Genomic DNA, 22,521 nt, shown 5'->3' on the forward strand with positions numbered 1-22,521 from the left:
CTGGTGTAGCATGCAACGTAGGTACTGTTCAAGGGTCTGGTTGGTCCTCTCCGTCTGACCATCGGTCTGGGGATGGTGACTGGTTGATAACCTCACGTCGATTTGCGCCAGTTGACAACATTTCTTCCAAAAATGTGAAATGAATTGACTATCTCGGTCAGAGACCAATTCGGAAGGAAATCCGTGTATTCGAACAATGATTTCGAGGAACTCCTTGGCCAGAATTGAAGCAGAAGGTAATCCCTTTAAAGTAATAAAGTGGGCCATCTTGGAAAAAAGATCCACAATAACTAGAATGGTGTTAAATCCATTACATGGAAGTAGATCTGTAATAAAGTCTAATGATAAGGTGTGCCATGGTGTAGGTGGAATATCCAAAGGTTGTAAGAGGCCAGCTGGTTTTTTCTTCTGACTTTTGTTTTGGGTGCAAATGCCACAAGACATTACAAATGACTTTACGTCTTTTCGCCAGGTGGGTCACCAGAATTGTCTCTTAATTTTAGCTTCAGTTTTTGCGATACCTGGGTGTCCTTCCATCAGGGTGTCATGATAATTGGAGATGACTAGTTCTTGTAGTTCCTTGTGTGGTAGAAATATTTGCCCTTGATAATAAAGTAGGTCATTGATGACTGGGTAGTCGAAGCCTTTCTTCACCCAGTCCTGCAGCGCTGTTGGATCGAAGAGTTGTTGGATCTTTACTTGAATATCCTCTAGTGTCTGTAGAGTGGTCATGCCAAGAATTCTTTGTTCTGAAATTATAGACACCGGTTCGGGGTTCGCATATGCTTCTCCCATCCTTATTCGGGATAAGGCATCTGCCTTGCCATTTTTACAACCTGGTTGATAAGTGATCACGAAATCGAACTCGGCAAAGAACAATGCCCATCGAAGTTGACGCGACGATTGGGCCTTGGCTGTTTTTAAATACTGCAAGTTCCGGTGATCGGTGATTGTCGTAATGGTATGCCTGGCACCGAGAAGATAATGCCGCCAAGCCTTGAAGGCGGATTTGATGGCTAATAATTCTTTATCGGTAACCGCATAGTTTAACTCGGGTGCCGAGAACTTTCTGGACAAAAATGCTACTGGGTGAAGTTGACCGGTTTCAGGATACTTCTGGGACAGGACAGCTCCCATGGCTAAACTGGATGCATCAGTTTCAACTATGGACGTGGATGCTTTAAGACAGGTGCAGACGTGAATTTCGCCTTCAGCTCTTGGAAGGCCTTTTCAGCTTCTTCGGTCCACAAGAAGCGTTTGTTTTTTTGCAAAAGTGCTGTGATAGGGTGTACAACATGTGAGAAATCTGGAATGAATCTGCGGTAGAAATTAGCAAATCCGAGCATGCTTTGTACCCCTTTAACTGAACTAGGTGATGGCCACTTGAGGATTGCATCCACCTTTCGAGAGTCCATTCAGACTCCTTTTGGAGTCAGGATAAATCCAAGGAATTCAACTTCCGTAGCATGAAAAACGAATTTTTCCAATTTTGCATATAACTTGTGCTGCATAGTTTCTCAAGGACTGCACAAACGTCACATGGTCTGATTCTGAAGAGGAGTACACTAGAATATCGTCTATGTATACAACAACACAGACGTCAATGAGTTCACGAAGGACATCGTTCATAAAATACTGGAAGGCTGCTGGTGCATTGCACAACCCGAAGAGCATCACCTGGTATTCCAATAACCCGTACTTAGTGCGAAAAGCAGTCTTCCATTCATCGCCTTTATTTACACGTACCAGATGATATGCTCCTCGGAGATCTAATTTAGTGTAGATGCAAGCGTCCTTTACTTGGTCTAGTAATTCGGGGATCAGAGGCAATGGGTATCGGTTCTTAACCGTGATCGGATTTAATGCGCGGTAGTCTATGCACGTTCACCTTGTGGTTTTCTTTTGTCTCCTAGGTGTCGAAGTTCGGCGAAGAAATGATGGAGGCAGCGCCGACCCGAAGGATGCTGTGAAGACTGGTGAGTATGGCGCGGCGCTGCAGCTGGAGGTGCGGCGCGTGCAGAAATGATGTTCTTTACAGGTCCGGAGACGAGATGGATCCAGAATCAGGTGTGGAATAGAAATAAGTTCGTTTTCTAACCTTGTCCCTTTCTTTCCTCTTTGTTTTAGGAGCTCTGGATCCGAGGCGGGCGTGGCAGAAGACTGGATGGAGGCTGCAGGCACGGTGAGCGTTACGCTGCTGGATGCAGAATAACGCGAAGCGTGTGTTGCTGGTCGGGCGTGGTTTAAATAGCCTCAAAAGTAGTCCCAGGTAAGAAGTCCCTAGAACCACACCCGAGTAAAAAAATAGTCCCTGTAGAAAAATAGTCCCTTTCAGGCTTCATGTTGGATTGGAGTCATTTGCAGCATGGTCTGCCTGAGGTAAGTAAGGACTATGAGCCTGGCACCTAAGGCGCCAGGACTGAACCCAGATAGCCCCTAGCCGGGGCTGCTGATGTTTTACTAAATGTCTAGATGTCTGTTCCCGGGGCTGATGGGCTTGGTCCGGATGCCTGGGGGTAGGCACCATGACAGATGCAGGTGCAAGGGTTTTGGTGAATGGTTGCCTATCTGAGTGTTTTCCAATTCATTGTGGTACTCGACAGGGTTGTCCTTTATCACCCCTTTTCTTCTATTAGTTTTTTGAGCACCTGGTCATCTCCATCAGAGGAAATGATAGCATTAAAGGTATTTCGTTGGGTGACTGTCTCTAAGCTCCTATTGTATGCAAATCTTCTAGTTTTGCTGTCTCACCCAGAGCGATCATTTATGGAATTGGTAGCAACTCTATAGGCGTTTGGCCGTGTGTCCAATTATAAAGTTAATGTTTCCAAGACTTTGATTTTCCCTATATTGTCTGCATGTCAAAGAGATCTCCTGGGAGTTGAACGGGGTGTGTAGGCAAATAATGGATTAAAAAACCAGGGAACACAAATCTCTAGGCAGGTAAACACCCTGTTAACTTATAATATCTGTGCTAAACTTACAGAAATAACCATATTGTGTTTGAAAAGGAATAGGCTAAACCTAACGTGTGGGGCAAAATCAATATTATTAAAATGACACTGCTACCAAAGCTGCTTTACATTTTCAGTATGCTACCACTCCCGTTAACAAACATCTTAATTTGTGACATTGATAAAGTATTTTGGGATTTTTTATGGAGAGAAGGGGGCCGATCTAGGATCCATAGAGATATACTTATGAAACCCGTACGCTTGGGAGGATTTGGCTTTCCAAATATTGCTTTGTATCACAGAACCTTTTCGCTTCGCACATTGCACTATTGGTTGAGGAAATTGGGTTGGCATAAAGAAATCCTCTGTTTGTCCAGTCCCTATAGATTGCCTTCACAGTATGGATAAGAAATTAAATATTGATAAAACCCTTCCTTTTGCTCAGCATGTCCTGAAAGATTGGAAGAAAAACGGTGAGACCGCAGGGGTAAAATACCTTAAGAGTTTTAATTCATCTATTTGAGGGAACTCAGCGATTCATTTTAATAATCGCTCCTTATTGTGGCATTCCTGGTAGTCATTAGGTATCTGGAAAATTGGGCACATTTTTGATGGAACATCTACGCTTCATTTTGAGTTCCTGAGATTCAAATATAAGCTGACATTGTCAGAGTACACCAGTATCGGGTACTCTGTGGAATTTTCGAAATATTATTTGCTCCATTGAACGCTTCTATACATGGTGTGTCCCCTATATTGCTCTTGTCTAAGGGTGAACCACTTTCGGCCTCTACTTTGTATAAACTCCTTGCACCAAGAAAGTTAATATGGCATCTGAATGTGGTAGGGGGATATAGAGCTGTGACCTAGGTTTTGCTCTATCGGATGGTGAATGGAACCGCATTTGTGCAGGACCATGTAAATAAAAAATAGATTTAGATTTGAGATTTACTCAACAGCGGGTGATGCACTGTATTTATTGGTCCCCTTCAAAGATGAAACCCTGTAAACTTACTCAAGATGATATTTGCTGGAATCAGATATTGGAACGGGTTTGCACATGTTTTTTGGTCATGCGCAAAGTACTTGATTCTTCGCTCCCTCGTACTCCATTAATATGTGTACTGGGTTTGTTTCCTATCGATTTTTGGGTGTCGGCTGATTTACTTTTTTGGACATATAAGGCGTTGATGGTGGCTAAGAAGCAAATATTAAAATGCTGAAAGAGCGATACTAGACAATCTATTGATGACTGGTTACTTGACCTCTCCATCCTTTCAAGCAGTAACGTATCAGAGGTTAAGAAAAATTGATAAATATGGTGCCATGTGGGATGTTTTCAATGATTCTCTCCTTTCTCACTCCTATTTCAATCTATTGTTTCATTATTGTCTAATCCGTTTCAATTGTAGATTTCCGCAATAAAATGTTTTAAACATTTTAAAATGAAAAAAGGGGTATACATTGGGGAGAAGAGAGAGGAGGGGTGCAGCGAGGGACGGGGGGGTTAAACAAAAATAAAATACATAAAAAAGGTATTTACTGATATTGTTCTAATGTCATTATGGTATTAAGTTTGAATTGTTCTTACTTGTTCTCTATAACATTTTAATAAAAAGATTTATAAAAAAGAAAAAATCAAATAAGTAGTGGTCAAACCTATAAATCTGGCACAACCATGCTAGAATATCATATTGTGTGAACATTTCATCTAAAATATGATTCTTCATGTGGTACAGGCATCTTGACCAGTTCTGTTGTGATACTAGGTTTTGTACCGTGAACCGATGCCATGTGTTTGGTCTCCATGCACTTTGGTGGATCTGAAAGACAGTGGGTGGGTTTGGTTAGATGAGAGAGGGAAAAGGCAACGATGTGGTGATTTGTGTGGAGTTCCGGATCACATGTACCATGAGCTATGCAGGCCTTTAGGCTTTCTAGGTGTGAGTTGTGACGCACATCAAGACTTTGTGTGCAGAGGGAATGCGTTGTGCCTATAATGTGGGTGTGTGTTGGTAAGGTTATATATTAGATTTTGCCTATTCACCAATATATACCAACATTGGAATAAGTTTGGATATACTTCTTACCAGTCATACGCCAAATGAGAGAGAAATATATTTGCAGGTGAAATGTACAAATGATTTATTTTCTAGAAATATGCAGTACTAAGTGAATGGTAAGGCATTCATTACCACTCCCTTACGTTGAGGTGGTTTCTATAGAGGGCGATATGATCAATCTGAGGGAAAATAATTGAAACATGTTGCCTTTAACATTCTGCGCAGGGGTAGAGGTTCTGATATGGGGCTTGCCAGTAATACTGCAAACAAAGACATGTTGCTGGTAACCAACACACTAAGAGGAAGTACAGGATGTACTCCACTGAAATTAATAGGGATCATGCAGCACTCCATAATCCCACCTGAGTTCATAGGAATCATTTGCCTCACTTTGATAAACATGAATACCGAAGCCCTATATAATCCTGTGCAAGGTTTGGAAATTATTAGCTCTCGATACTCCCAATTTCAGTGAATATGAAACACTTGGTACACCTATTCAGGAGAATGTGAAGTTTCAGTGTAATGTCCTTGACTTTTCATTGCAATTAAAGGAATCATGAAACACTTACTCATTACTACCATTGAGCACAGCCTCTTAAAACTCCTGTGAAATTAAAGTAAATTCAATTCTCTCTCGCACTCCCCTTCAACTTGACTATGTGAGAGTGTGCACATAGATGAAGGGTCTTCTGAAAAGAAAATTGAGAAGCAATAAAGCAATCTGGTCCCGATACAGCCCTACTCTTCAAGGATGAACATGCACTAAACCTTGCAGTCGCGCAGATGAACACACGGTCCAATCAGCCTACTGCCAGACATAGGGAAATGACAAAGATTAGTGTGTCGCAGAAGCACAAGAGGCCTGGATCTGCGCCATTGGCCCACAGGTGCTATCCTCATGGTCAGTATATGATGAAAGCAAGTGTCACAACCTCGTGCTTCTGCAAGAACGTGTTCCTACATGATTTGCAGATTGGCATCCAAGAAACGAGCCACAAGAGCAGCATCATATTTTCTGAGATACCATATGATCCATATACTGTTGTGGTGGCATGTTTGCTTCTTTGTCATGTGTGTTGTCACATTACTGTGTAAAGTTGTATGCGTATTGTGACTAATCCCCAGATGTCGCCACTTTTCCCCTAGGGGGAGCCAGGGAGGTGAGGTTGTTACCTGACAACCCCCTTGGGGGTGGTACTCAGCGGGTGTCTCTCATAGGGAGGGAAACCCACTGTGGGACTAGTAACGACCTGGGAAGAACATGGTATCCCCATAGACCACCTTACCCTGAAACACCTTTCTACCCCTATCACACCAACACTATCCCTAATGTTCCTATATATTTCTGTAGATCCATCAGTATAAGTAGTACTGGGACTAGGAAGAGTGCAGGCTCCACAAAGGGAGAGCATCCTGTAAGTACTGAGATGAAGGAGAAACAAATTGACCCACTGGAACATCTCCAAGTTGATACTGAGATGAAGAAGAGGCACAGAGCCGTGCAGATGGCCATGCAGAACCAAAGCAAGCATTCTAACTGCATCTGCTTAGGTACGAAGCAACTTGTCAACAAAAGAGAAGAGGGACAACCAGTGTTGTCAGACCCCACCCTGGAGGAACCAGGAGATTAAAGCCAGACAAATCAGAGTTGCCAGGAGAGCACAGACCAGGGCGCTTACCCACAGGCAGAGGCATCCCTGGAAGGCCTGCCATGGATGGACTGGTGGTGGAGAAGCAACAGGCAGCTAGCCAAACGAGGAAGCTGGAGATGAGCAGCCCAGGAACATGGGGATGCTGCAGAGACACAGCAGCCCCTAGAGAAGCTGAGAAAGACCCAAACAGGGTGGCGAAGAAGCCCACAAATGACAAAGGATGCCAGTAAGCACTCTAGAGAACTCTGAGTGCCCAGGGCGGTTGGTGGGGTCCCTGAAGGGCAGAAGGTTAAAGGGAGATGGGTCTGGGACCCGCAACCCATAATGAGTAGCCTGATAAACCATCTTCCTCGTGGCAGCACGTGGCAGGGTAGTGAACCAGATCTGCTAAAAGCAAACAAAGCCAAATTCTGCGGCCGTCACCCACAGGAGCGCTATACATTAAGCCATGTTCTTTGTTGCAGTACCTGGCAGGCAAGTGAACCATGTCTGCCTGAGCAGGAGGAGAGAACCCACAGAACTGTGTCAACCTTGGAGAAAAGCTAGGGGAAGAGAGTCATTCCCCCTGGCACTGTGCTTTGCCAAAATCAAACCTAAAGAAGGTCAGGGGAAGGGAGTCATTCCCCCGACACTGGGAACTGAAACAAGAGGCCAGAGAGAGGCCAGGGGAAGGGACTCACCCCCTGGCAGTGTGAACTGTGAGAGCAAGTTGGAAGATTGACCTGGGGAAGGGAGTCATTCCCCCCTGCAGTGGTGAACATTGTGAGAAAGACCTGGGGAAGGTAGTCATTCCCCTGGGAGTCTTGTAAAGCACAGGGACACTTGAAAAGGAGGACAGGGAAAGAGATTCATCACACTCACCCCCTCCCCTAGCATTCTGAAACTTTAAGAAGGCCAAGAGGGATCAGGGGAATTGAACCATACTCCTTGGTGCTGTGTACTGTAGAGCCAAGAGATCAGGGGAAGTGACCCTTATCTGTTGCTTCATGATGTTGTACATCGTGAAGCAAAGCAGAGAAAGGGAGCTATTCCCCTGCCATTGTGGAAGTGTTAGGAACAAGACACCAAGAGAAGGGAGACAAGCTCCAGGAACCAAATAGTAAGGAAAACTACAGGCAATAAAGAATGATGTTTGAGTTGTAACATTTTGAGTTGAATTAAGAACTTTGCTACTTGGACATTTCAAGCTGTAACTTTGTGTTATCCCCTGGAAAGGAACTGAGACTTGGAGAAGGGAGCCATTCTCTCAGGCACAGTTACCACCAGTCAATTGTAACTCTAGTCCAGTGTCCAGAAGAAGGGAATCATTCTTCTGGACCAAAAAGGTCCAATATCTTTTAGTTTAGTTCCTAGTTTAAGGGATGGAGGTAGGCATTTTGACACATGAAGATGGACTCTTATTACTTGGACATTCTGACAGATTCCTTAGTTCCTTAGAAGAGGCTGGGAAACCCCTCTTAGAGTTGGGGAGAGATGGGTTTCCTCTTTATTTTTGAATAAATAAACATCTATCCCAGCAAGCATACCACCTGTGTATCAGTCTTCTCCTTCTACATCTATGCAGTATGCTTCCTCCCCACAATACCATTCTAGTTGTGAAGGTGGTCCGTAAGGTTAGTCGCAGTAATGGTTCAAACGAAGGATTGGCTGGATGTCAAAGTGAAGAAGCCTGCATTTGCTCCATTTGCATCATTAGATGCAAATTCCTTTAGTGTAGTTGGTGGAGAAGCGGGTGCCAACAGACACAGACAATGATTTTTAACTTATTGCATTATTTGTCATTAGCTGGCCAAGGTGCTCCACGATGGGAGCATGGGCTGCCAGAATGTTATGTGGTTCTGGGCGAGCTATGATTGGTCTTTGTTTAGTAGGTGGAGAGATTGTGGTGTATTGTGTGTGCCACTATCTGGTGTTTGCTGCTGCTGGTGCAGTTTATCACTGCCAAGTGGATGGTTGAGCCTTGAAACGTGTTTCTGTGGCTTGCTTAATTCTGGGAGCAAGATGTGTGATGGGTTTTCTATATGAAGATTCCTGGGGCATATAGCACGGACCTGTGGAGGGTCTGCAAGTACCAACATTGGAGAGAGAGAAAGAGAGAGACAGAGAGAGCGAGAGATGTAGAGAGAGAGTGTATGTGTATATATATATATATATATATATATATATATATATATATATATATATATATATATATATATATATATATGCAAAATGTTTTAGGTTTTCTCTCTCAGAATGTTGGATCTGCTAAACAGGCCCCACTTTCAAAATGCTTGATGTTGAAAAGTATAGTACACACAGGTGTACTTTGCTATTCCATATCTAGTGACATACCAGCAGCTGCAGTGTGTTTTGGCAACAGAGCAGTCACAGAGTAATGTGCCTTGCCTTGATAGAACAGGTGGCTAGACCCAACATTCATTCGAACAGCCATTGGCTGCCTTTAAAAGTACTGGCACCCATGTTCAAAATATCTTTCACTGCATAACCTTGATTGCCTGGTGGGTGCCAGACCTCTGTCTGAATATAAATATAAAGCTATATCGAGTTTGATATGCTTGCAAATGAGGGAGTACAGATAAAACTGCCAAAACCCAATCTGATATAATTTATTATGTCTGCGTGGTTTTCACTGGACCTGCCGGGCAGAGCCATTTGTGTATTGTGCATGGCCTTGAGGGTTCAGCCCAAAGCATGGTTGGCCCTAAACCAGGATGCTCTTTCTTCTTTGCTAGAAAGCTATGACACATTTTCCAGGAGAGGAGCATAAATCCACTTTTAGCGAGGAAATAGCTGGGAGCATGAAAGGGGTGTTTGTGACACAATGGGTAAATCACACCATAAAGAAAATGATGTTCGCCCTTTTGACTGAAGGCAGAGAGGGGATACAGGATAGGAGAGTGTAACTTAAGAGACCTTCACTGCAGGGAAAGGGCCAGCCATCTTGAATTTGCCAGGTTCCCTCTTCCTTGATGTACCCCCATCCCCCAAAATCCTGCAGATAAGGCACTCTGCGAGCTGATTTCACAAGAAATAACCCTTGATTCAACAGCAAGGTTATGAATGAATCAATCTGCTGTGGCATAGTGACCATGTAAGAGGGCGAGACAGCACACTTAATGGAATCATGTTTAAGAATAATCTGGAACAGTCATCTTGAAACTATACAGAAGAAGATTTCACTGTAGCCTTGTTGGGATAAAGACTGCCCAAAACCCCCCATCCATTGGCATGAAGATCTGTATTTCCAAGGAAGATGGAGACCCTCTCCCTAACCACTTAAGGGGAACATTTGAAGTGACCTGCTTGGGGGGAGAACCTAACTGTTGCTAAGGATTAGCAACCTGGCTTCTGCCTGCTGAAGTGCAGCCCTACATGAGTCCCTGGCATCTTTCTGGGTAGGAAGGGCAGAAGACGGGCTCCCATTTCCTCAGGACTCAGGTGAAGGGTCCCACAGAACCAAATAAAGCTTCTTTGACTCTCTCTGCAGTTTTGAGGCACTTTGAATCGCAGTGAGCACAGCAAACATCTTTGGGCTTCTGCAAAGACCAACCAGAGCTTGCTTTGACACCCGCTCAATGGCAAGGTGCTTCAAGCACCTTGAAATTACACTGTCCTGAACATTGGCACTTGTTTGAAACTTCTTAAGCAATGAGCCGTTGCTGCATATCAAACCGCTCCGTGTCTCAAGATCCAGTTGGAATAGCTCACCACTGAAGTTCAATTTCAGCTTCTCTTGCATCGAGACCCCATCAAGTTTTGAGCCATCGCGACTGGACATCGCCTGCCTGTCACAATCTTCATCGAGCAATGAGCCGCTTATTGAATTGCATATCATTATTGCATCTCTTTAAGCCAGCTCACAAACTCGGACTAGAATGATATCATATGATCGGTAGTGTATAACGCACCTGTACACAAATGTTTCTAGGCATGACAAGACAAAGGGAGGGAAGAAAGGGGGATGACGAGACAAACAATCTTATTAGGCCTTGTGTCATTCAGATTGTGCAAGTGTGACAAAGTAAAATGCAACGGGAAGCGGGGAGGTGCCAAGGAGAGGCAAGGGGGGTACAATCAGGGCAGCATTCCTCTGAGTAAGTGCAGCCAGGGCAGTGAGGCCCTGGGTAAGTGCAAGGAGGCAGGGGGCTGTGGATAACAGTTACAGCCCCTAAGTGCGCGGTAGACGTGGAAGCAGTGCAGGGGAGACTGATCATGGAAGAGCCTGGCAACCAGTAGACTTTGAGGGTAGCCAAGCAACCAGTCAGCACAGGGGAGCAGTAGGTCAGCAGGGGAGAGCGAGAGAGAAAGCAGAGGAGAAAGGGAAGGTCTTGAGCTGCTTCCGTAACTTCAGGTGGCCCGGCTCAAGTTTGAGGGAGGCAGGGAAGCCATTCCAGAGGGAGAGAGATCTACCCCCCACTCTCTGCCTGTAGAAGCGTCTCACCGTCAGAGAGTTTGAGGTAGCTGAGCTGAGGGCTCGAGAAGGAAGGTATTTTAGAAGAGAATGTTGGATATATGTGGGCCCCTGCCCCAGATCGCATTGTGGAGGATGCAGATGGTCCTGAACTTGATCTTTGCAGCCACTGGGAGCCAGTGGAGAGATTTCAGGGCTGGAGAAATACAGTCCCTGGGGGCTTGAGGCCAAAGGACAAGTCAGAGAGTAGTGGAAGGCAGATTGAGAAAGAGGCTCTAGCAGTAGTCCAGCCTAGAGCAAACAGGGACTCTGGAGACAGTGAGATTCTGGGGAAAATGAAGAATACCTCTGAGGGGGTGCAGCTGGTAGTGGGCCTTCCTGGCAAGGAATGTGATGTGAGGAGAGAAGGAGAGGGTGGAGACGCATATGACACCAAGGCTTTTCGCCTCACAGAAGGCAAAGGAAGAGGGCCCAAGGAGGACGGCCAGAGTGAGAGAGGGAAAGGGAGAGCGAGAGCGAGTGAGAGACACACAAGTTTCATCTGCATAACACTGAAAGGTAGAGCAGAAAGTGGAGATCAGGCGGGCCAAAGGGGCCAAGTGGATATTGAAGAGCCAGGGTGAGAGGGTGAGAGGATAGCGCCCTGGGGAACACAAGTTGGACCTGGGAGGGTCGGTACAGGAGGAAGGAGATCAACCACTCAAGGGCATGATCCGTGATGCCCAGGCTCTCACAGAGTCATTTGATCAGGATGGCATGATTGACCGTGTCAAAGTCAGAGGAAAGGTCAAGGAGGATGAGGACAGAAGGAAGGCTAGCGTGTAGATTAGTGAGCAGATCTTCATGGGTGTTCAGGAGAGCAGTCTCCCTGCCTCTGGCTGCTCTGAAGCCAGACTGATGGTTATGGAAATAACCAACAGATTCAGTGTGGAGAGTTAGCTGGGAGATGGCCAGCTTTTCCAAACGTTTGCCCAAGAAAGGAGTGATAGAGGTTGGGCGATAGTTTGCCGCACAGTTAGGATCGGCAGAAGGTTTTTTAAGGAGGGGGGTGCGCAAGGGAGTGCTTGAGGAGAGAGGGGAAGGATCCAGTGGCGAAAGAGTGATTGCAGAAAATGGCCAAGGCTGGAGCGAAGGTGTTAATGTGGTCCTTGATGGTTCTGGAGGAGCAGGGAAGCACCTGTTTGGACCACACTTTCATCAATCAGACTGGTCTAGAAACATCATCAGTTGTTGTCAGAGAGAAAGAGGAGAAAGGAGGAGGAGAGGGAGAGGCAGCCTGAGGAGGGCCGAGAGAGGCAGAGGAAGGGAAAGAGGAGAGTGATGACAGGATGTCCTGAGTTTTAGTGTGGAAGTGAGAAGCCAGAGCTGTACAGAGGGCCTGGCAGGGAACAGAAAAGATGGAGACTGCAGTAGGATTGGCCAGCTCCTTGCTGCTGTGTTAGAGGCCACAGAGACACGTGTTTGGATGTGCACTCTTTTCTTGGACAGGACAGAGAGTCTGTATTGCCTTTGGAGCAGGCGGCAGGCCAATTTGTCAGAGGATGCACCCGATGCCCTCCTCTTCCTCTCAGCCACCCTGCACTTGCGTATCAGGGCAGCAAAGTCGAATCACCAGAAAACGCCAAGGATCCAGACTCTACGCGGTTGGGACCGATACAGATTATAAGAAGGTATATATATAGGTGGTCTTTTTCCACTTATCCTTATGACATTTAAGACTCAAGCAAATGCATTAAGGTGATATTCTTCACCTTTTTGACTTTTATACAACATTTTTTACCCATAGACCCTTGTTCTCAATAACAAGAGTTTGTTTTCTCTCAATGTCTGCCTTTTATGTGCATCACATTATAGGGGTGAGATGTTAGTGTTTTTAATAGTTTGCCCTTTTTGTTTCATTAAAATCTTATTTTTATAGACCTTTAATTGAAAAAGAATAAAATGTTAGTACGTAGCACAACATTTGGGGGGCACCTCTGCAAGCCATGTCAAGGCCACCCTCCCAACCCCCCAAGTTCTGCAACAAATCACGGGTCACGGCACACTTTGGGACGGCCTAGACTCCCACACTTGTGCAATACACACTGTAATCATGCTGCTGCAAGGGGACAATGCACACTGCACTAGGAGAAAAGATATAAATATGTGTTTAATTCATTATACAGCACACTTTCTGAGAAATATTGGCTAAAAAACCAGAGTGTTTTCAATTGTTTTGCAGGGTAACACCAACCCAAAAATCCAATAGATGTAAGTTGCCAACAGTGCACAGGAACATGAATGCTTTAATTAAAGTAGTACTTTGCTAATAGAAATGCTGTGCCACAATGAAGACATGTCCAACTGGCTGCATGTCTAGACACGTAATAAACAAATTACTGTAAAACGTGCCATGCCACATTTAGTCATACCTAGACTGGTTGCCCAAAAATACCAGGAAGCAATAACACTTTAAGGTCATTTTATAACAGATGCTCAGAAAACTATACAGTGCCACAGTGAGAAACGGCTAGATTGGCTGCACCCAAATGCCAGTCTAGCCAGATAATTACACTCAGCAGGATGGCTTTATCAGAAATGCCCAGTTAAAAAAAGTCAAGCCACAGTACGAAATGACTTGACTGTCTGCACCAAAAAGCCAGTCTAGCCACTAACAACACATATCATGCCTGCTTAACCTGGACATGAATAATCATTGTGATTTATCACCCCAACCTACACCCCTCACATGTCCACTCTTCCTGCCACCCTCTATCCCCAACCAACAAAATCAGCTCCTCGGCCCGGAATTACCTCTACATCCATCTTCCATCTTCCCTCTTCCTCGCACCAGTACTTACCTGTGAAGCACCTATGGGAAAGTTAGGAGATGCTAGTATGCGTTTGTGCATAATGGCCATTACATTTATAAGGGCTAGGCAGAGTCCATGTTATCAACCCATGTCTAATTGGCATGTGTATGGATGGGGAGAGGTACACTATATACATATACACACGCGCACACACCCATTTACGGAAAATGCATTTTCTTGCCTTTTTAAATGTGTTGGTCCGAGGAACAAGGCCTCCAGCTCCCTGCAGCAGCAATGCTTGTTCCCATCATGCGCAGAGGAGCTGGAGTCCTCCATGTTGTGGGGTCTGGGGAGGACCCTACGACTTCAAAAAGAAAGTTTCTTTTTTAAGTCAATCTGGACTGAACCATAACGGAAATAATTTCTTTATGAAGTCAGTGTGACTTCAAAAAGGAACTATTTCCTTTTTTAAATCTGAGCGCCCCCTCTTCCCAGGACATGTGGATATGGGGGGGGCTGCGGGGGGGGCACTACACCAATGGCAACAGCAGCTAAGGGCAAGTATGGTGGTTGACAGCACCCAAGAATTTGTAAGCCGACAAGTCTGGTTTTGTTTATTGCTAAAGTGCCTTGTGAGGGTTTGGGTCGTGGCGTTGTAGAGAGTCTTGACTATTGTGTCTCAAAGGCTCTCTGCAATTTTGAATACATCAGATTGATCAAGCGAAAAGAAGAGGATTCTGATGCATTTTCCGTTTGTCCTGTGATTCATCAGGTTTATAGCAGTCATTACAAGATTTTATGATGCATATATATTATTGACTTCGTTTTAGCGTCTGGATAACATGGAACTGTCTCACATCCAATCTCCATCACATATTTTTCTTTATGCTTTATGGATTACACTCGCTTATTGTATAGTGTACAAACAATGGGCCTCATTACAAGTTTGGTGGTAAATCTACCCAGATACCAAACAGTAACCACTTGATCCAGCAATATTAACACTGATTGCAAGTGGCAGTGTAACTCCCCATATTTTTTTAGTCCATAGGATTCAATAGGGCATTTTCAGCACAGCGTTAATTCTTCCAAAATTTGGCTGGAGGTGAACCCGCCAACTTTCCGCCAAACCTACAGTTGGGCAGTGCAGTAATGCAGAGGTATACGTTAATACTGTTGCATTTAACCGCACCGCCAGTGGTCGAAGCAGTTCGGAGTGGTGCTCCTCTACTTTTTTATTTAAAACTTTTACTGTTCCTATACTTTTATTTTCAAAAGAACCCCTTCTGGAATGGTTTAGTTTTAAAATAAAAGCGTACAAAGAAGTTGAAACTTGCACTTCAGTGCGCTGCACTCAACATTCCCTTAAACAACACGTGCGTTTGTTTGGGGGTTTCGATTGCGCGTGGGAGGGGGCTTGGTCAATGTGTGTTATCCGTGCATCGGTAAATCAGTACTTGGAATCTGCCCTTCCACATGGTTCTGCTTGTGAGTGCGGTTTCTTTAAGCATGTCCATTCCCGAGGTCATTTGTGCTTTCTTTATTCTCATTAAAAGTAGCAATTGGTAGGATAAATGGCGCAAATACTGTCAATTAACCAAAACAATATCTCTGAATGCTGGGCTGCATCTGATTCAGTATAGGATCCTGAACCTTCTACACTACACCCCTGTCAAAATGGCTAAATGTATGACGGATTGTACTGGAGAATGTCCAAAATGCGGTAGTCCACAAGCTGGCGCCTTCCATATGTACTGGGTGTGTCCCTTGGTTGCATCTTTCTGGGGCTGTGTGGCTGAAGCCATAGAAAAAATGACTTACATTCCATCCTCGCTTGCTCCTCTTAAGTACTTCTTTGGGGATATTGGTAAATCTTCTGAGACCGCAAGAAGATTGTTTAATGATGCATGTGCGGTGGCTAAGAAATGCATATTAAAGTGTTGGAAGTCTAAACATGCACCCGATCTCGATGACTGGCTCAGAGACCAAACATACGTAAATGAGTGTGAAGAACAATGTGTGCTATCTGTACCTACGACGTGTCTCCCAAAGGACATCTGGGCCTCGTTTAGGGGCTATTTATGCAACATGGTATCTGATGATGACAGGTCTTGAACCGTATATGCTATAATATTGTAAATCTTCCAGATGTTGTTAATTGACTAAAATGTTGTGCACATTGAATACACAATTATGTGATATGTGACTGATAACATGACCATTCAACACACAAAGTAAAAAAAAAAATTACAATGCAGCAATTGGCTAAAGGTCCTGCCATATGTCTTTAGGCTGGCATTTTGGGCTCCTTATGTTGTATGTCAGTTTCAAGTTCGCATTTCCACGCCATGTCCAGGTTGTCCTGTAATTTTGAAGTAGTAGTTAAAAGGTTTGAGCCACAGAATGATTTTGTAGTAATATTGGTGCCAAAGTATTACAATAGGAGGAAGTGGGGTTATCCAGGATTGTTGGCAGTTTGTGCATTCGGCTTATGGTGTAGATATCGTACTACGTTAAGCTGGTCCTGGAAAAGATGTATCCTGTCTTGTATGTTTTCTTCCTATGCTATTGCTGTTGGTCGTAGGCTCTGCGATGCTCTAGCGCTTTATGAAGGCTACATATCGAGAGGGCCGTCTTTCTGCTGAAGGATACCTTTGGGCCGAGTACCTAGGGGTTGCCTGTGGGCTATCTGTGGTACAGTTGTTTGGGCCACTTACCAGCTCAGCCTTTGGTGTGTGTGTCGAACATCAGTTCTACAAGTGACTGGGGGCAACGTCCTGCGTGTTGAATTTCCTCCAGGCAGAGCATCTAGGCACATGTAGTCCATTGTAGAGTACGTTTCTGAAATTGCATAATGGTGAATCAGAAAATAATGGCAAAGTACTTTGTTTTCTTGTGCACCTTCAGTGAAAGTCCAGCATTAGGCCTGCGTCTGTGCAGAATGGCAGAAGGTGGTTTTGTCACTGGAGTGTGGCCTTGCACAGGTTGGCAGGAAAACCATCTGTTGTGAGGTGCTTAGATGTTGAAAGATGTTTAAAATTACACAAGGACGCTTGTATGCATGCCAAGTGTTAGGATCAAATGGTCAGCGCCAAGACCGGCTGATGTGGTGTGCAGGCTTATGGGATCTCATTGTAGTCATATATTTGGGTCCGCCTTGCATAGAGCTTGGACAAACCATCTGTGGCAAATGTGGGGTGCATAGATTATAATCGAGATATGTGCATACCATCATCCCCACCCTGCGGATTCATTATGTGGCGAAATCCTAGACAAAGCAATGGAGGGAAGGGTAAGTAGCTGTGTGTCACCATGGGGCAGGTTTGTTGACCTCCCTCACTGCAGAATAAAAACAAGCAGACAGCAGGTAGATAAAACACCAAATTCCCACTTTCGAAAAGCTATTTACCCCCTCGCCAATAGGGACCTTATGTAGCTGAAACAGGAGTAGAATGGAAACAAGGTGATAAGAATGCTACTGGATACTGCAAGACCAGAAGAAGTGCACAGCGGGAGGGCACCAGCAAAGGTAGGCTGTAGCACGTGCACTACAAAGTACAGTACAGGTGCTGAATGAATGAAATATTTATCTTCATGATCAAACTGCCGAAATGGGGGCAGCAGCTCAGGGCACCCAACAGCTCGCGGCCATTTTATCTGAAAAATGTGGAAGACTCTGGTGCTTTACCAAGCCAGCAGTTACTGGGCTAAGGTGTGGCAGTGGTAGGTAGATGATGGTCACACTAGGAATCGTGAGGAGCGCACCTTCCTATGTTTAGGAATTGGGAGTCTGGGTTTTACGCTACTGTGTGGAGTCAAGTGTTGTGCACCTGGGCCTTGAATTGATTTGCACAGGTTTGTCGTTGAGCTGAGCACTGCTACCACGCTTGTGGATAAGGCAAGGGTAGTGCACGTTTTCAAGTGCAGTAGCGAGAAAGTGGGGGGTGACTGGTCTGTGTTCTCTACGTCAGTGCATGGTTCGGGGGAGCAGTGTGGGTGCTGGACTTGTGTTTCAGAATGACCCCAAGAAGAGAAGGGTCGCTTTTTTTCCCAGATGCACAAGCACGCACAGCATGAGTGGCGGGCACACAGCAAAGTTCCTTCCTGTGAGGAACTTGAGGACATCCTTGCATCTACTCCCCTTGGATCTTCTTAGGTGGCCAGGGAAAGACCATCGCTCTTGGATCTGGACCCTGGGTTTGGACATTTCGAGGGAGGATTACCTGGTTGAAGGGAACTCAGGGATTGGGGAGATGTCTTCAGGTGAGACATGGTAACCTGCCCCTTTGTAGGGTATTTTCAGTCTTTATCCCTTCCACACACACCCAGAGTCCCACAATCATATGCCTTTAAGACTTGGAAGAGGCAACTTGGAGTGATAAACACTTTTAGTCAATTTCACAACTATGGTACTGAGATGAGGAAGATGATTATAGAGAGTCAAGCATGCCCAATTATTTGGTAAGAGTATGGTCAGGCAAAGGACTTGCACCTAAAACCCATTGAAAGGTTAGAGGTGCTTAAAAGGAGAGCCCAGCAGCGTGGAAAGGGAAACCTGGTTGACGAGGACGCAAGGCGAGCAGCAGGTTGGAAAGGTGCCGGTGGAGAGGACGCCGTGCATTGCAGAGGGGTGAGAGAGAGGCACTACTACCCGAACCGGCCACAAGGAGGTCAGAGACCCTGCAGTCCCCTATGCCGCGTGTTTCCAAATGGAGCAGGGAAACACAGAAGACTCCAAAGAGTCATGGGCCGCTGCCCTGAGGTTCACAGGTGACAAGCACTGCTTGCTGGAGCTCCCAGTGCGTACCCAGGTGTGAAGTGAAAAGCCTGTAATGGAATACTTATGAATTAAGTGCAAAGCAAGTGTGAAAGACACGTTGTTTAACTTGAATGCAGATAGACAGACCAGACCCTGTGAGTGCGAGACAGGAAATACTATTACCGGGGCACTCCAGGGGTGGACATTGGACATTTGCTAAGAGCGATCAAGCTGAAACCTATAAGAATGGTGTTTGAAACCCGAATGAAAGAACAATGAATCACGAAAAAAGTTTGCCAAGTATTTTGTGAAATACAATAACATATATTGAATATCAAACTAAAGAGAAGATATGGAATTAATGTCAAATTACACCACGAGTGAAAAGCAAATTATGTGCTATTGTGGAAGTACTGAAAACCGTTAAGAAGCATTGATGAACAAAGTGAAAGACAAGTTAACTACTTATGAATTAAGTGCAAAGCAAGTATGAAAGACAAGTTGTTGAACTTCAATGGACAATATGAAAGCAAGGTGGTGGAAGAGGATATACACCAAAGAATAAAGTGAATACAAGTTGTGGCAAAGTTAAAGACTGCCAAGGAGAAACCATAGCATATGTTAAGTACTGACACAAGTACAAGGTGGAGACCTGTATTGGTCAAGAAAAACCAAAAGCATCAGAAAGTGCCATGGGTTATCGGTTGCGTGATCTGTGATGGGCGGACCGAGTGGTCTGACAATTGCGCCAAGACAGAGTAGCCAGACTTGGGAAAGAGCAAAGAGAAGCCAAGAGACAAAGGGTTCCATGTCTTAAAATCGTGGCAGAAATGGCAGTGTATACAAAATATTGAGACAAAAATGTTGTGGTTTTGCCGTCATAATTATGTAAAGGATGCAGGGGACACCCCTGCAACCCCTGGTCCCATTATACCATTTAAGAGGAGCAGGGGAACAACACCAAAATCCCTGCTCCCCTTAAATGGTATAATGGGGTACACCTTTACCGGGTCAAACCACAGCATTTCTGCCACGATTTTTTTTACCAGCGACATTTTTGGTGCGATTTTATTACCCGATACCAGACAAGGGCTGTATGGTATAAGTGTTGCAGTAAAAGGATAGCATCTGTTTGAACTGTTATGAAGTCTAAAGGATTATAACTGAAACTGGAAGTATCATTGAAAGTCAAGGGACTGGAGCTGTGTTGAACTTGGGGGAAGACAACCCCAAGATATCTTGGAATTGTGTTGCACTTGGGGAAGGGAACCCCAAGCCTTTTTGTGGAACTATTTGAACTTGGGGAAGGGGAAGTTGAAAACAAACCAGAGCTGGAAGAAGCTCAGAACTTTATTTTGAACACGGTTTCTTTTGGTGCTGACATCCCTACATATTGTATATCTTTAGTTGTGAGGACAAGTATAGGTTTTGGACACAGACAGACTTAAATTGAACTTACTGACACAGACTGTCCTTAGTTTCTTTAGGTAGGGAAATCCCACCTTAGCATAGGGCAAGTTCGGTCTTACTCCATCCTGACATTTAACATAAAATACGTTTGTTAAGAAAAACTGTTGTCTGTGTCTTGCTTCATGATGCCTTCACATTCCCCACATCAATCCAGATTAAGGCCATCAAGCCAGGGGCCGGTTTTTACGCTCACCTGGTCTCTGCGGAGGCGTTGGGGCATGGTTGCAGTCCTCCCTGAACTTGAATCACCCCCTTCAGGCCTCTCCCTCAGTAGAAAAGCTGTGAGTGGTGGTACGTGGTGATACTGCTCCTGCGTGAAGATAAGAGTGTGTGAGTGCGCCAATCTGTGATTGTTGTACTTTTCGAACCCTTCACGACAAAGTACGGTTTCTGTGAGCATACGCCGGCCCATAAAGCTCACCCGTGAATTATGGAAGATAAGCTCTCCGTCCTGCTACTTCTGACAGGGGCACGTCGATTGGGATCTAGTGCCTTCACTGATCCCGGATAAGGATTAGTCCAGTCCAGCTGTGACTATGCTTCTCCTTATGATTGGTAAGTCTTTCTTGAGCTCTTGTGATGCTGTTAGTTCTGTTTAATGTCTTTATACGTTGCTCCTATTTATGCCCGCAATAAAGTGTCTCTTCTGTTTTCTTCCCTTAGATGGAAATGCGGCCTCAATGCAGCTGTGAGACGCGAGACGCGGCCGGAAAGAAGATGGATGCTACCGCAATGTTCGACAGCAGGTAAGTAATGGTTTAAGGAAAGCACGAAGTATGGCGAAGCGCAACCTTAAACTGACTGTTTTTTCGATGTCTAACATTGTCTTCTGTTTTTCCTTGCAGGCGCTGCGGTCGACGATGGAGCGTGTTGTGCTGCGGTGCCAAGATGATGATGATTTCGGCGTTCCGGAAAGTGTAAAGATGAATACTTGGTTCGCCAAAGAGATGTACAGGTAAGAACAGCTTCCCCCAGTTGGTAAGTATGCAGGCAGGAAGCAGGATGTCCAGGAAGCAGGATCTTCAAAGGTAAGTCTGACCTCAGGCGACGGTGAGCGTTACGCTGCTTGCAAGTGCAGAATAACGCAAAGCATCTGTCTTGAGGATCGGGCCGGCTTACCAGCCACACCCTGCCACTCCTAGAAAGTGAGCACGTGTGAAGGCAATCCATCAGCAGCCACACCCAAGAATACACTTGGGGCTGATTAATGGATGGAATGTTCAAGGTTAATGCATCCTGCTTAATGGATGGAATGTTCAAGGTTAATGCATTTGAAGTGTTATGTCCATAATAAAAGCTTTTTGGTGTTAAATGGATGTTCTTGTTTATTTTTGTGCATGAGCCTGGTGTCAAAGGCGCCAGGACAGTGTCCACCCAGGTCTCCTGTGCATGCGGCCCCTGACTTCATGACCATGACACCGGTCTCCGGGGCAGACCCAGAGTCTTACCCAGGGCACTCACAGATCTGCTCTCAAGCCACGTTATTGCACATACGTGCAATCCGCGCTCAACGAGCAGGCGGCTTTCAGAAGAGAATGCATTACCGCTGACTCTTCTGAAAGCCGTCTGATCGTTGAAGGGCAGGTTGCTTGTATGTGTGCTAACTCGGCTTCAGAACAGGATACTCCCAGCGAGATCTGTCTTGAAGCCGAGTTATCCCATGCACAAGCAACCCACGTTTCAACAAGCAGACACTTTCAGTAAACTCGCCACGGGATACTGTATAAGGAAACAACCAAAGCATCACATACTTGTTGCAGCTGTCGAAACTGATATACATCTCCTGCAATGTACAGACATTTTTTTCATACGGTGTGATCAATCAAAACTGCAGAGCCCAACTTCCATTTCTCGGTCAAAGGGTATCTTAATGACTCACTATATGTTTCAAATTTAAAATTGTGGACATTATGTAACCATAATGCGCTTCGCTTTCATGTAAATTGCCAGGATTGAGTTCTATGAAGAGATACTGTATTGCCTGGCCAGGCCTGGGGCCATGCCCCGTGACCCTGCGGGCTCCTCCCCACAGCCCACCACTCCAAGAATGAGAAACTTTCACAAGTAAATGTTTTCCTTTTCCAGCACTGCATCAAGCAATTCTGGCATTAGGTATTGGAAAGATCAGTAAGTACAGCTGCCTCCCAAGGAAATGCCTCATCATGCAAGTTTTATTTCGAAATGTGCAAGTCAGAAATCCATATTCAAAGCAGGCCTTGGAAATTATTACAAATCCCACTAGACCCGCAGGGCGAGTTCCTTAGTTTACATGTTCGACCTAAGAGAAATGCACATGCCCCAATGTGACTGGTGACAAAATATTTACCAGTGCTTTTTGTAAAATGGTGCAGGTCACTATAAGCACATTTGCCAGTTTCTGCAAACAAAGTGTGTTTGCAGTAAATCTAAAATAA

The 22,521-nt window shown here is 45.1% G+C and overlaps 1 protein-coding gene across 1 annotated transcript in view; it reads right to left on the reverse strand.

The window, feature by feature from the left end:
- The window catches only part of TEX264 (testis expressed 264, ER-phagy receptor), a 921,322-nt gene that overhangs the window by 250,154 nt on the left and 648,647 nt on the right, over window positions 1-22,521 (reverse strand). The gene's annotated exons all lie outside the window — the stretch shown is intronic.

This window comes from Ambystoma mexicanum, chromosome 2p, assembly GCF_040938575.1.
Source record: "Ambystoma mexicanum isolate Mex_15411 chromosome 2p, UKY_AmexF1_1, whole genome shotgun sequence".
Taxonomy (NCBI): domain Eukaryota; kingdom Metazoa; phylum Chordata; class Amphibia; order Caudata; family Ambystomatidae; genus Ambystoma; species Ambystoma mexicanum.